Genomic DNA, 12312 nt, shown 5'->3' with positions numbered 1-12312 from the left:
AATGGTAATTGATAAATTGGGCAAATAAAGTTTTTCTCTACTTTAGATTTCAACGCGAGCAAAGCAAAGTAGCAGACAAAAGCAAGTATAAAAGTATAAAGCTTAATATAAATATAGAGTATGATGTCATTTTATAAAAATATCATTAAACAATAACGTATAAACTTTGAACTTTATCCATTTAACCGTTACCACTGACACTGCGGTCCGCGCGACCCAATTGTTATAATTTGTTTTGACGAATCACCTGCGCTTTGTCTGATTGACATGAGTGGGGACGACATGCTTTACCTGTTTTCAGGAAAATACCTAAGTACTTTTATAATAGATACGAAACTTCTTTATTTTGATTGATTAGACATGAGTAGCTTATTGGAGAAGTACTTAAAACTTTTAATTTTAAGGTCTTTTATAACGATGATGTATGAATAAACATATTAGTAAACATGAACTTATCTAATAAAATAAAATCTAATAAAAAAGTAGAGATCACTCCAAATAATAAGAGTCGTGCCATTGGCGTACTTCGTGTTATTCAACTCTTGCAGTTGAGCTTTCTGTTAGTGCATGTAATAAATAATTAATCCATTTATGAGAACTTCGGATAAATGGTGCTTAGTTTGGCAAACTATGTGACAGGAACACTTTACTAATACTATACTGTACTTTGAAAATAAAAAAAATGTTTTCATAATAATTATCCTACCTAGTAAGGATCTCTTGGTCACCCTGTCAATCGATGTTAACCCAGCCGTTTGTGACGCAGTAGTTTTAGGGTTAGTTTTCAATTGAAATCGGTTCAAAGGTGGTTGCGTGTGTTTGGATGGCCAGTCGAGCCAATAAATCAAGTGTATGGCTTTAAAGTATTGATGTTTATTATTAACTGTTACTATAAATCACAAATGAAAGTAGAGGTTCTCTACACCAAGAAATCATAGAAGAAGCTACTCTAGATTTATTTATAAACTATAGAATTTTGATATAATTTATCAAAATTCCAGATTTGACCAGATTGACTAGACTTTCTGCTACAAATTTTTGATAGTAGCACAAATTATTCCCGTCCCGTCCCGTTAACCCCTCGTACTAAGATAATGCTTGTGCTACGAGTCCGAGTAAAAAAGACAGACAAACAATTGTTTGATAATTATCTAGGTACCCTCAGACTATTAAACATGTCATTCTTTTGTTGTTAGTCGTTAGGTAAATTTTACTCTTGTGGCTTAGGTCAATAGTCCTGTGTCCAAACACCATGATCACGGTGAGTCACTTTAAAAATGTTAATGTCATTGTGCCGTCACGGTGTGCGCAGGGCCTCAACCTCGCATAAAATGATATCAGTAGGCTCCCAAATGAATAATGAACCCTATTTTGAACGAAGAAGGAATTGCCTGTTTTCTTTTTCCGGGCGGACTATTCTGATAGCCGTAGACGGCTTATCCAGCTTCATGGAGCAAAAGGTGAGAGCAGAAGGGTCTCTACCTCATGAGCAGAGGACTCTTCTTCCCATGAAATGGCGGTTAGCGATGTCTTCATTTGAGGCAAATCAAACTACTATTTATATGATTTAGTTAAACATTTATTCATGATTTGGTAAAGGTCGCGGGAAGAGCCTATATGCGGGCAGCGCAGGACCAGTCTTTATCAAAATCCTTGGGGGAGGCCTTTGTTCAGCAGTGGACGTCATTTGGCTGAAACAAACGATATCACTTTAAACTTCCTTCTGATTGACTAGTTGGTATGGTAGAGGCCTGCATCCAGCACTTTCTTGCGGGTAGATTTACCATACTGCGTTTGCTAGTGCGTGGCCTCCACTTCAGAACCTTGCAGCCACATTGGCCGCCAGTTCTGTGAACTATGTACTTTCTTTAAGTGATTTTAAGTTAATAACCCAGCACATGCCCGCGATATGACAGGTTTTACTCTGGCTGCTGCTTGTCGACAGATGGTAGTTAAAGTCTTTGTTTCTGTTCTTTTCTTACTTTATGTTCTTTACTTAGTGTGCTTACTGAATGTTAGTCCAGTATAACTACTGTAACCGCGGGAAGCGACCTGTCATCCGCTGGCCCGCAAATTATGCCGTTCTGTCTCCTATATTCCACCATCGTTATTGCCATCGTAATTGAGGTTTTGGCCAAGTAATCATAAGTTTGGAAGGAAATTCATTTGTTGTATTGTATTTTTCTAGTCATTTAATGCAAAAATGGGTTAGCTAATTTGCCTTTACTTTAGATGCTGATTTGCTGAAGCATGTTGACAGTTAGCGATGGGTTAACGTGCTCTCCGAACTATCTCTCTGGACAATGAAATAACGCAAGCCGTGTACACAATAAAAATTCTTTAAGGCTGAGTTGCACCACCTAATTTTAACCATAACTATAACTATAACCGGTGTTTGTATGGAGTTTGACAAACTTTGACGTTTGTTGTTAAAGTAAAATAGTGCAACCCAGCCCTAGTTTTTAGTTGATCGTTCGTTACGTCATAGATATTATAAGTCGCCGTAGTCTTCTTAAAAGTCAAAATAGATAATTATTTAATTAAAAAGCTTTTTATTAAGCACTTCTAAACGTTCCAGTATAATAATAACTCTACCACTATTGCACTGGACGTTGCTCACAATACTCGTAGTTTAGAAGAGCTTTTAATGCCCTAAAACTCTACCTAAAACTAGAATTGTAATCGTAAAGTGCTTTCTTCTGTAAATCAAATATTTTTGACACCTATTTTCAATAAACACAGTGGTATTTATGCACTGCCGGGCACATCAACATAATGGGCGTCAGTCACGGGCCGTGCGTTGTGTGCTTGCTCGTTAACACACGACACGATTTTGGTCAACATCGCTTAATTATGTAGGGTTTTATTTTCGGAATAGTTGGTGAATAATGTTTGGTTTTATTTTTTTTAAAACCACTAGATAGCGAACTTAGCAGTTTATGGTCGTTTACGTTTACACAATGTCGAAGTTTCTCCGCTTTTGTATAGACGTTTATATCTTCTAGCGGGATCTACATATTTTATTATTTAAAAGTATTGCAAACTCCAGGTTGCCCTAAACTTTATGACCAAACCGCCACTCTTGTTAATAACAAGCATTCCCGAGAGCAAGCTTATGTAATCTAATCAAATATAGAGATCGTATGGAGCACTAAGCCACTTGACAGGCTGTCAATTGTTTCCTTGCCGCTGATCTAAGTCCTTTACAGTGAAGGCTACTCGCATTTGGAACTCGTTGCCACAAGATATCAGAGAGTCGGAAACGAGGACATCGTTTAAAATGAGAGTACGTAAACACCTTTCCACATGATTGCGTAATATTGTTTATTTATTTATCACATATATGGTATAATATGTTAATTATATTTATTTATATTATATGTTTGTATGTATCTGTATATATGTATGTATATGTATGTATGTATATATGTATGTATCAATTAAAAATTTAACTTCAATTTTAACTTCTACCCTTCTACCTCTACCTTCGCACTCACAGCTTTCTGCATAACCCAGGGGTCGACTGGCTGAGAATGCTTAAATAGCATTAAGTCCACCTTTTGTACTATTTTATTGTGCAATAAAGTTTTATAATAATAATTATATATTATAGATAGAAATAATAATAAGTCCAAAAGTAGGTATGTTGAGAGAAAAATCTCCTGAACACATGAATACAAATTGACTTAATACTGCACTGTAGTCGACTACTGCATCTTGCGGTCCACACAGCTTATGACCGCAGTCTATGGAGGAACCCTATGATCCTTTTCAGTAGGAAGATGAGTGAGCTACACGCACCATGTGCGTAGTCTCTAAGCATACCAGAAGATACAGTGCTTTGTTGATTATTAGAACTTTTATCTTCCTCATGTCCACCTTGGTAATAAATCAAACACACACTTACCAACACAATGGAAACAGTGAATAGCCGAACAATAGAGCTTCCTCTTCCCTGTCGGTTAAAGTTCGTAGGCTCTATCTTTCAAATGGGCATTTTTTGCATGCACCAAAGTCTATTTTTACATAAAGTACGTAAGATACTACAACATTTTTTGTCTAAGTTTGTTAAACAAAAGTTGCCTTGCTTCTCTCGATAGTTATTATATTCATGTAGAGTCAAATGTATTCTTTTTCGTACGTTTGTATTTTCTAGGAGTTGCCTCAATTTTGTGCATAGTTGTAATGTTAATTAAAATACTGAATATTATATCTCTCAAACAGGCAACGGATTTGTGTCTGTGTAACTTTAAAATCCTTATTTTCTACAAAGTCCTTGCATCTCTAAAACTTTACACACATTCTGAATCCATGAACATGATGATACAAATCCAAATTGTAACTATCTGTACCTATTATCACGCAAGATATCATGTACCTATGTAATAATATGTGTGACACAGGTTTCAGTAAATAAAATTGCCTTTATAACCGAGAAACAAATGTTACTATCCTTGCACACCAGATAATTCATTGTATTAACTGATTCACCTGCAGCCTGACATTAATGTGCTACTAAAAAAATTGTGGAAACTGGATCATTTCAACATAGCGTGCGAATGTCCTTATCACTTGTGAAGCATTCGATCTAAGCGCATCTTGTTAGGATTCCACGTAAACGCCCTTAGAACTAATTGTTGTGTTATTGTAACTACCTTACAACGTATGGTTAGGCTGCAAAGTTACTAGAAATAGTTAATTTATGTACGCATCATTTTTATTTTATTACAAAGCCTACGTTTTATGTAGTGTTCATTTTTGACAACAGACTGCTATTATAATAGATTTAGCTTGCAAGCAAGATTTTTGACTAGGACTTGCTAAAACAGGACCGTTCATTATGGAAAGCCTTGGGAGAGGCAAAGGCAAAAACTGGACATAGGTCCAGCAGTGGACGTCCTTCGGCTGAAACGAACGAACTTGCTAAAAGCTATGCTGTAGGAAGAAATAAATTTTTGTCCCATAAATAAAATGTACGATTTGTTCTGAGGGCCTAGCGCTCACTAGTGAGCGCGTTAGATGTAAACTTACACTCGGCCCACAGATCAGAGATTAATGTTTACGAGTTACTAGGTTCATTACAATGACTACCCACTGGAATTGAACTAGCGACCTCTGGAATCTGCAATGGGTTGCCGAAATTCGAACTAGCGAAATCGTTGTTGCTTTTTAACTGTATCTACTGTCTAAAAAGGTAATAATTATCATGGTTTACTATGAGTTAATTAAGCTAAAATTATATTAATTAACTTACAAGTAAGTAAGTAAAAAATATAACGGTCATTCTATTTTGAGCGATTACTATTTTGGCATCGTAAATTCTGTGTGCTCAACTACCGGCATTGTATTGTGAGAAAAGTTTTTTGTTGAAGCCTACGTAATTAGTAGAGTAATTAGGTAAGTTACTATAGTTGATGAAGATGTATTGTTACTTAGATGTTATTTTTATGAACTACTTAAAGAAAGTGTTACGATATTATAGTGCAAGGCTAGAATACTGTAAAGTCAAGGTAAAGACCTTTTTGGAGAGGAGATGGAAAATCCTTTGGTCTTCCATCCTTCTGTGGTCTCTCTATATTAAAGACTTCTATCTGAAGGAGTACCTCTAAACTGAGATTGTTCATCATTCGATTCATTTCGTACGTTCGTTTCAGCCGAATGACGTCCACTGCTGGACAAAGACCTCGGACCAAGGATTTCCACAAAGACCGGTTGAAATTAATTTAAGGACACAAAATTCTGAATTAAAATTCGTAAAGACTTCGTATGTTCATCTATTAGTGAACTTCGTTAATGTTTCAAGAAAAAGAAATGTTGAAAAAAGATGAGCTAGCAGTCTTTCTAGTACTTAGTCCTAATAGAAAAACTACTTTTAAACGATTTATTTATCACTTATGCGAGGATCTCTACATTATCTGGTAAAGTAAGCACATTATGTAGATTGTTACTTAAGTACATTAAATCTTAATATTCTAAAAACTTATAAGCAAAGCCGGATACGTACAAGCCTTATGCATGGGTAATTCCAGTAGCCAGCCTCAAAATCTCGCGGTCCTCCATAGAGATGGACAAAAAAGACCTCAATCGCCATAATTATTTTAAGCGGAGGACGCAAGCTCCCTCGGTCAGTTCACCGTATGCGCCCGCGCGGACACCAGCGCGCCATAACGTTCCATTTTTAAATTCAAATTCAAAATTTACTTTATTCATCATACATTTTCGGTCAGTTGTATTCCATAGACTATAATGTAAAGACAGAGTTTTTTTATTCGCGAAACAGGTTCCTTGGTGCGCGGTCAGTGCCATAAACTGTATGCAAAGGATGCACTTTACAGCGAGTAGTTAAGAGAAATTATTTGAGATGGATCGGTTACTGGTGCTGGTAAGATATTTTTATTTTATTTTTTAGCCTGAAGCCTTTACGTATTGTACATAAGTAATACAGAAATATACTCCATGGAAGTTGAGGTACAAAGTAGTTTAGACAACAGTCAGTGAAATATAAGCGATAGTAATTAGTATAATTACCCAGGTTTTTAAAAATATTTTTGAAATACCTATGTAACAACTGCTATTAACGCGAAATCGACTGTTGTGTTTATTATGGAACTCTATTTATTATAGTAACCATAGAGACTCTACATTGTTTATTAGGTAGTTAAAGTATGTCTACATTTTTAACTGTAATAAATATTCTTCTACCATCTCAAAGCTTAAAATATTGTCCCGAAGCAGTGGTAGGGTAAAATTGTTACGAGTAAAAGCACTTTTAAAGCTTGATTGCAAAATATTATCTACTCTTAGATAAGTTATTTATTGTTTAGGTTGCCTAGTGATTTTTTATTTAAAACTTTATTGCACACAATATCAAAGTACAAAAGGCGAACAAAGTCATACGGCCTTCTCTTCCAGTCAACCTTTGGGTCAATTTGCTAGTATCACAATAAATGGGTGCTATTAAGATGTGTTTACGACATGAAGACCACCATGAGGTGTAATTTCAAGTTATTCCCATAACCTTTCATCTATTGTCCGCTCGCAATTATAAAGTGATTATGACTACTACCGTACGTTTGCAAGGTTGCCAGCTAAATACAAAGATACCCTTAAATTAGGGAAATAAAAATAATTACAGTTTTAAAAGCTCATATTGTAGCGATAGGCGATAAGACCGTCTAAATTGTGCCGTTTAAATGTTATGTTTCGTATTTATTTTATTTGTCAGTTAGTTTTATGCAGTATTCCTTATGGTAAATAATAGAAAAGAAAATATTTCTTTTGTATTTGTTCAAAAGGCATCCGCTCTACATAAATGTTATGACAAACGCAGACTGAAGAAATTATGAAATCATTTCACTTTTTCTTCGTCATCATCTTCGAGCATCAAATACAAGAGTACTTATTTAATTTCATTCTAATGAATCAGCGATTCAGAACCATTGGAAAACTCAATGATCGAGATAATTGTGTGGCAATCTCATAATTTCTATAAAATTTTACAACAATTTGAGTTACCGTAGATTTATAAATCACCCGCCTAATTTGCTTACTAAAATTCTGACTTTTCACATCGAACATTGATAAAACATCCATGTCCGGTTTTTCCGGACGGCTGGCAACCCTAACGCCGGACACTAAACTTAAACAATGCGAGCGCAGCGTAAACATTTACGCTAGTTGCGTAACATTACGTACGCTGGACTTAATTATAATATAACAAAACATGGCAAAGGGACAGGGAAATATCAATCAATTTGAAACAAAAGCTGGATAATCAGTTGGTAAATTGAACCCCAGTGGTCTTCTAGAGCTGGTAGTTTAACTAACTGTCTCAGTGGTCCCGGGTTCGATTCCCTCTCAGTGTTGGTAAAATGCTCTGCTCGATTTGGTTTATGGAAGGGCTTTGTTTTGAATCTGCGTAGTGTAGGGCTCAAAAGCTATTTAGACTTAGTCATCTATTTTAAAGAGCCTTTTACGGTGTACCTTTTAGTTTTTTGTCGTTAAGTGTCAAACATATCTAATTTATATTTCGTTCCCACTGCTACAACTTTGTGTAGCCAGGATCTCTACTTGAACTGCCAGCGCCATTGAAAATGTATTTAGAAAATTAAGCTCTCATAGGACCATATCGCACCTACCTAATTATTTTAAAGATACCTTATAGGAGCAGTCGTTTAAGGATCGAAAATCAGTTAAATGATGATGATAAATTAAGTCGTAAAATGATATCCTGTTCCCATCAAGTCACTAAATCCTCGACCTCCATCCACAAATTATTCATCTTATTTCCTAAACAGCCTCCAACAATACGCTTCCCTATTTTTTGTGTGCGTTTGAATAACGAATTAAATCATATGAGATAATAGCTAATCTAATAATGTCCTCCAAAAACAATGGGTGACGTCACGCAGTGAAACCACACGGCAAAATGAGGGTAAACAAAGGTCGTGCACTCATTACGATTGTTCTGATGAAGGCAGAGGAAGGGAATCATTTGGGATTTACGCAATTTCCCGCTTCATGACCGCCCTATGATTTATTTAATTTTGGTTTAAGCTTAGAACTTTAGGAGGTGATTAAAAGCTTCATTTAGGCTAAGGCTGAGTTGCACCACCTGAATTTGACCGTAACTATAACGTTATCCGGTGGTTTTTGTATGGAGTTTGACAGATTTTTGACGTTTGTCAAAGTTAAAGTAAGATGGTGCAACCCAGCCTAAGTGCACCACCTAACTTGGACCGAAACAACGATAACCGTTGTTTTTTGTATGGAATTTGACAGATTTTTGACATAAATTAGTCAAAGTTAAAGTTAGGTCTCCCAGCCTTAGAATAGCTCTACTCCCATTAGCCGAAACGATGGTTTATGTATTCCTCGATACAACAATATTTTTTCAAATCGTACCTGTAGGGTCTTCAGCTGAACTGGACTAGTCTATACTAATACCAATTATTTAGTATTATACTAGTATTATATTATCTGTGATATTATAGAAATAGAAAATGTACAGAATTTATTCTTTAGAAGTACCTATCGCACCCTTAATAATATAGGGGCACAACTCAAAATTTTTGGTTTTTTACTTTTTGTACTAGAGAGGCACATTTTCGTCAGTTCTACAAGATGGCTTTCACAGAAATCGAAAACAATGATCAGATAAAAGAGTTCTACATTTTGTGCCCCTTCCATACTTTCGTCTATCTTCCCGCTAAAAGGGCTGAATCAGAGACATGCCGATATTTGTCGAATCCGGCCCCCGCGACTGTGGTCCAATTTGGAGTTGTGCCTTTGTGTGACAAACTTTTAAGTAAGTGTTAGTGAGCTACTAATTAATTCCATATATTTCTAATAATATGTTACATTTTCATTTTTATTACATTGATAAAGTCCCGTTAATCATAGAAAATTATAAAATATAACTTTAACTTTAGTTAGGCGGACCATGGATGGGTGTTTGTAGTTAAATTTACAACTCTCCTATAAAAGTAATTTGCTTCTTGGTATTAATTTTCATACCTATTGGTTGATTAGGAGCCTATAGAATGTTTTATCGCGATGCTAAGAAATAAAGCGGTGGTTATGAAATACTTCCCGACAAATAAACTAATGATTAATAACATAAAAGACATACCTACGTGTTAAGGCTATTAACGTTCGCTCGGGGCTCGGGTTGGCTTTTTTCTTTGTTTATCTTATGAATAAACGCACTAGTCAGCCAAAAGGTGAATTACTTTAATATGATAGTGTTATAATTTTTAATTATATTATTCATTAATTTATTACGGTCACATAAATTGATGCTAATTAATCACTCAGATTCTGAGGACTGAGGATACATAGAATTTATTTTAAAATTATCTTTTCACGTATTAAGTTACTACAATTTTACTGATCAGCTATTAGACCTTGAAATTTTCAGTTTGTCTAAATTTAAGTTCTAAAGTGCTTTTTGTCTTAAGAAATATGAGTTCGTAATGAAATCTTGTGTTAACACCACTAACAGTTTTTATTAATATGTGGCAAATATTGTACACAAAAGCAAAGAAAAAAGATCACGGAGTTTGTGATAACAAACCAAGCATACTTTGGGATAAAAAATGTACAAAATAATAAATATTGGGTGTCCAATATCGTCGTAAACCTTGTGTACCTAGACTCTTTGCAATACTGAAGTCAAGCAGGACGTAAAGGGCTTCTATTTGGAGGGCCAAAGATATGTATTGAGCTTTCTAATCACTAAAATGATCAAAAGCAAAATGATGATGAGTACGGAAAAATTAAAAGCAGCTATCTTCGATGGACCGCAAATCCGTGCTCTTATAAAAGACTGTATTTGTAAACCATATAACACAAATTGAATCAGAAGCATGGCTAAGGTGCTTTAGTAGTAAAATATTTTTTGGGGAATGTTAGAACACCAGAATGGATATTCTTGTGTTCAAAATTGGTTGCTAAAATCCTTCAAAAATTACACACGCCAATTTGAGTATTAAATTGTATTTTTTACAATAGCCATTTGAACTGATTCCCACATAATGTGGGTGATTATAGTAAGGGACAAGGAGAACGGTTCCTTCCACCAGGACAGCAGGATAGTGGAAAAAAGATACCAAGGTACTGGCTGTTGGACTTTAATAAGTGATTATCCTGAACAAATCCATAACAGAAAACCTTACAGAAAAAGTTTTTGTAGGTTTTTTCTTTATTTGATGAAAAGCATATTTTTTATAGGGTAAGAGTCCCTATCTATCTAAGTAAAAATATTTTGAATGCATAAAATTAGTATTTTCATGTCGGTTTTCACAGAGAAATAGCTAATAGTCTTTATTTTAATCTAATTCGACATATCTAATAATTTTCTAGTATTCAGCACCCTACTCTTAAACTGAATTGGCTATAAGCTACTATACCGCACAATAACTGTCCCCAATGTTATTGGGCGTAAATCAATATAAAAATCGAATAATACAGTTATTTTTAAATATTAGAGAGCAATATTAGGGAATATGCCATATAAAACAATTCAGCCTAAGGATTAGATGGGCACAAGTACAAGTAATACCCAAAATCACAACAACAGAAATAGTAAAATAAAGGCCTAACTTTGAAATATTTTTTTAAACAATTTTTTTAAATACTCATAATCAATATTTTCAAAAATGTCTTATGTCAAATTATATAACAGATACCAGTGATTAAGTATGCTTAATTTGAAAGTTGTAGCTGATAAAATAAAGATTTTAGAGCCAATTATGTAAAAAACTGCGATCCGCCGATTGGTTTTTTGGCTTTTCCCAAAAAACTGAATTTTTGAGTTGTGCCCATTCATTATTAAGGGTGCGATGTCCTTTCTGCATCATTATTTTAGCCATAGGATGTCCACTGCTGAACATAGGCCTCCCCCAATGACTTCCACATCGCACGGTTAGTAGCGGTCCTTTCTTGCCCAGACTATAATATTTTGTTTGGGTCATAATATAAAGTGGAAAAGCATGGTAAAGACGATGTGTGATAACGAAAGGCTTTTAACGTCCTCATGTTAGTGCCTCCATAGCTATAATTATTTTCGTTTAATGTTTCAGCAGCTAAGCCTTACTGGAAAATTAAATTGATACTTCTAACAGCTTTTTACTTGTTTATAGTGCAGGTTATAAAGGTTTATAGTTAACAGTTCTTTTAAATGTATTTAACGGTACCTGCGAATGCTCGTATAAATGTTGATGGTACATCGTCTCGTAAAAAGTTGATGGTGTTTCCAGTTTTGTCCTTTTAATAATACTTACGTTATAATTTAAGGACTCCAAACCAACATCCATACCACCTGCACCCTCATCTCAACATAGAGTTCTTATTGCATACCTCAAAAGCAAAAAAGAACGTCTTTCAGACTGTTCCTCTCAGAAAACCCGTAGTAAGGTCAATTTGAATTGACTTTTATGTAGAGCTTTAACGATTCCTTTGGACATGCAATTCTCTTCCTTTGCGTTGCCCTCATAAATGTAGAGTCCTCAATGAGGATAGGATAAAATATAATTAACAAAAACCGGTCACGGACAAACAGATCTCCAGCTGATCAAGCTGCGGAAGCTGTAAAACTGAACAAACAATCACTGAACAATCGCTCGCTGAACTTCTTTTTATGACGCCGCGTGACAGTGACCGCCGAGATTGTATCTGCGCACACGTCATAATGACACTCAGCGAGTCATTATGCAAGTGTGACTCATTGATCCAAGATAGTGGATAATTTCCAGACAAAATGCTAGTAATTTTCAGCCTACCTTTTCAGATGTCGCTTCGGTTTGAATTGCT

This window comes from Ostrinia nubilalis, chromosome 10, assembly GCF_963855985.1.
Source record: "Ostrinia nubilalis chromosome 10, ilOstNubi1.1, whole genome shotgun sequence".
Classification (NCBI taxonomy): Eukaryota; Metazoa; Arthropoda; class Insecta; order Lepidoptera; family Crambidae; genus Ostrinia; species Ostrinia nubilalis.
This window is presented reverse-complemented; position numbering follows the sequence as displayed.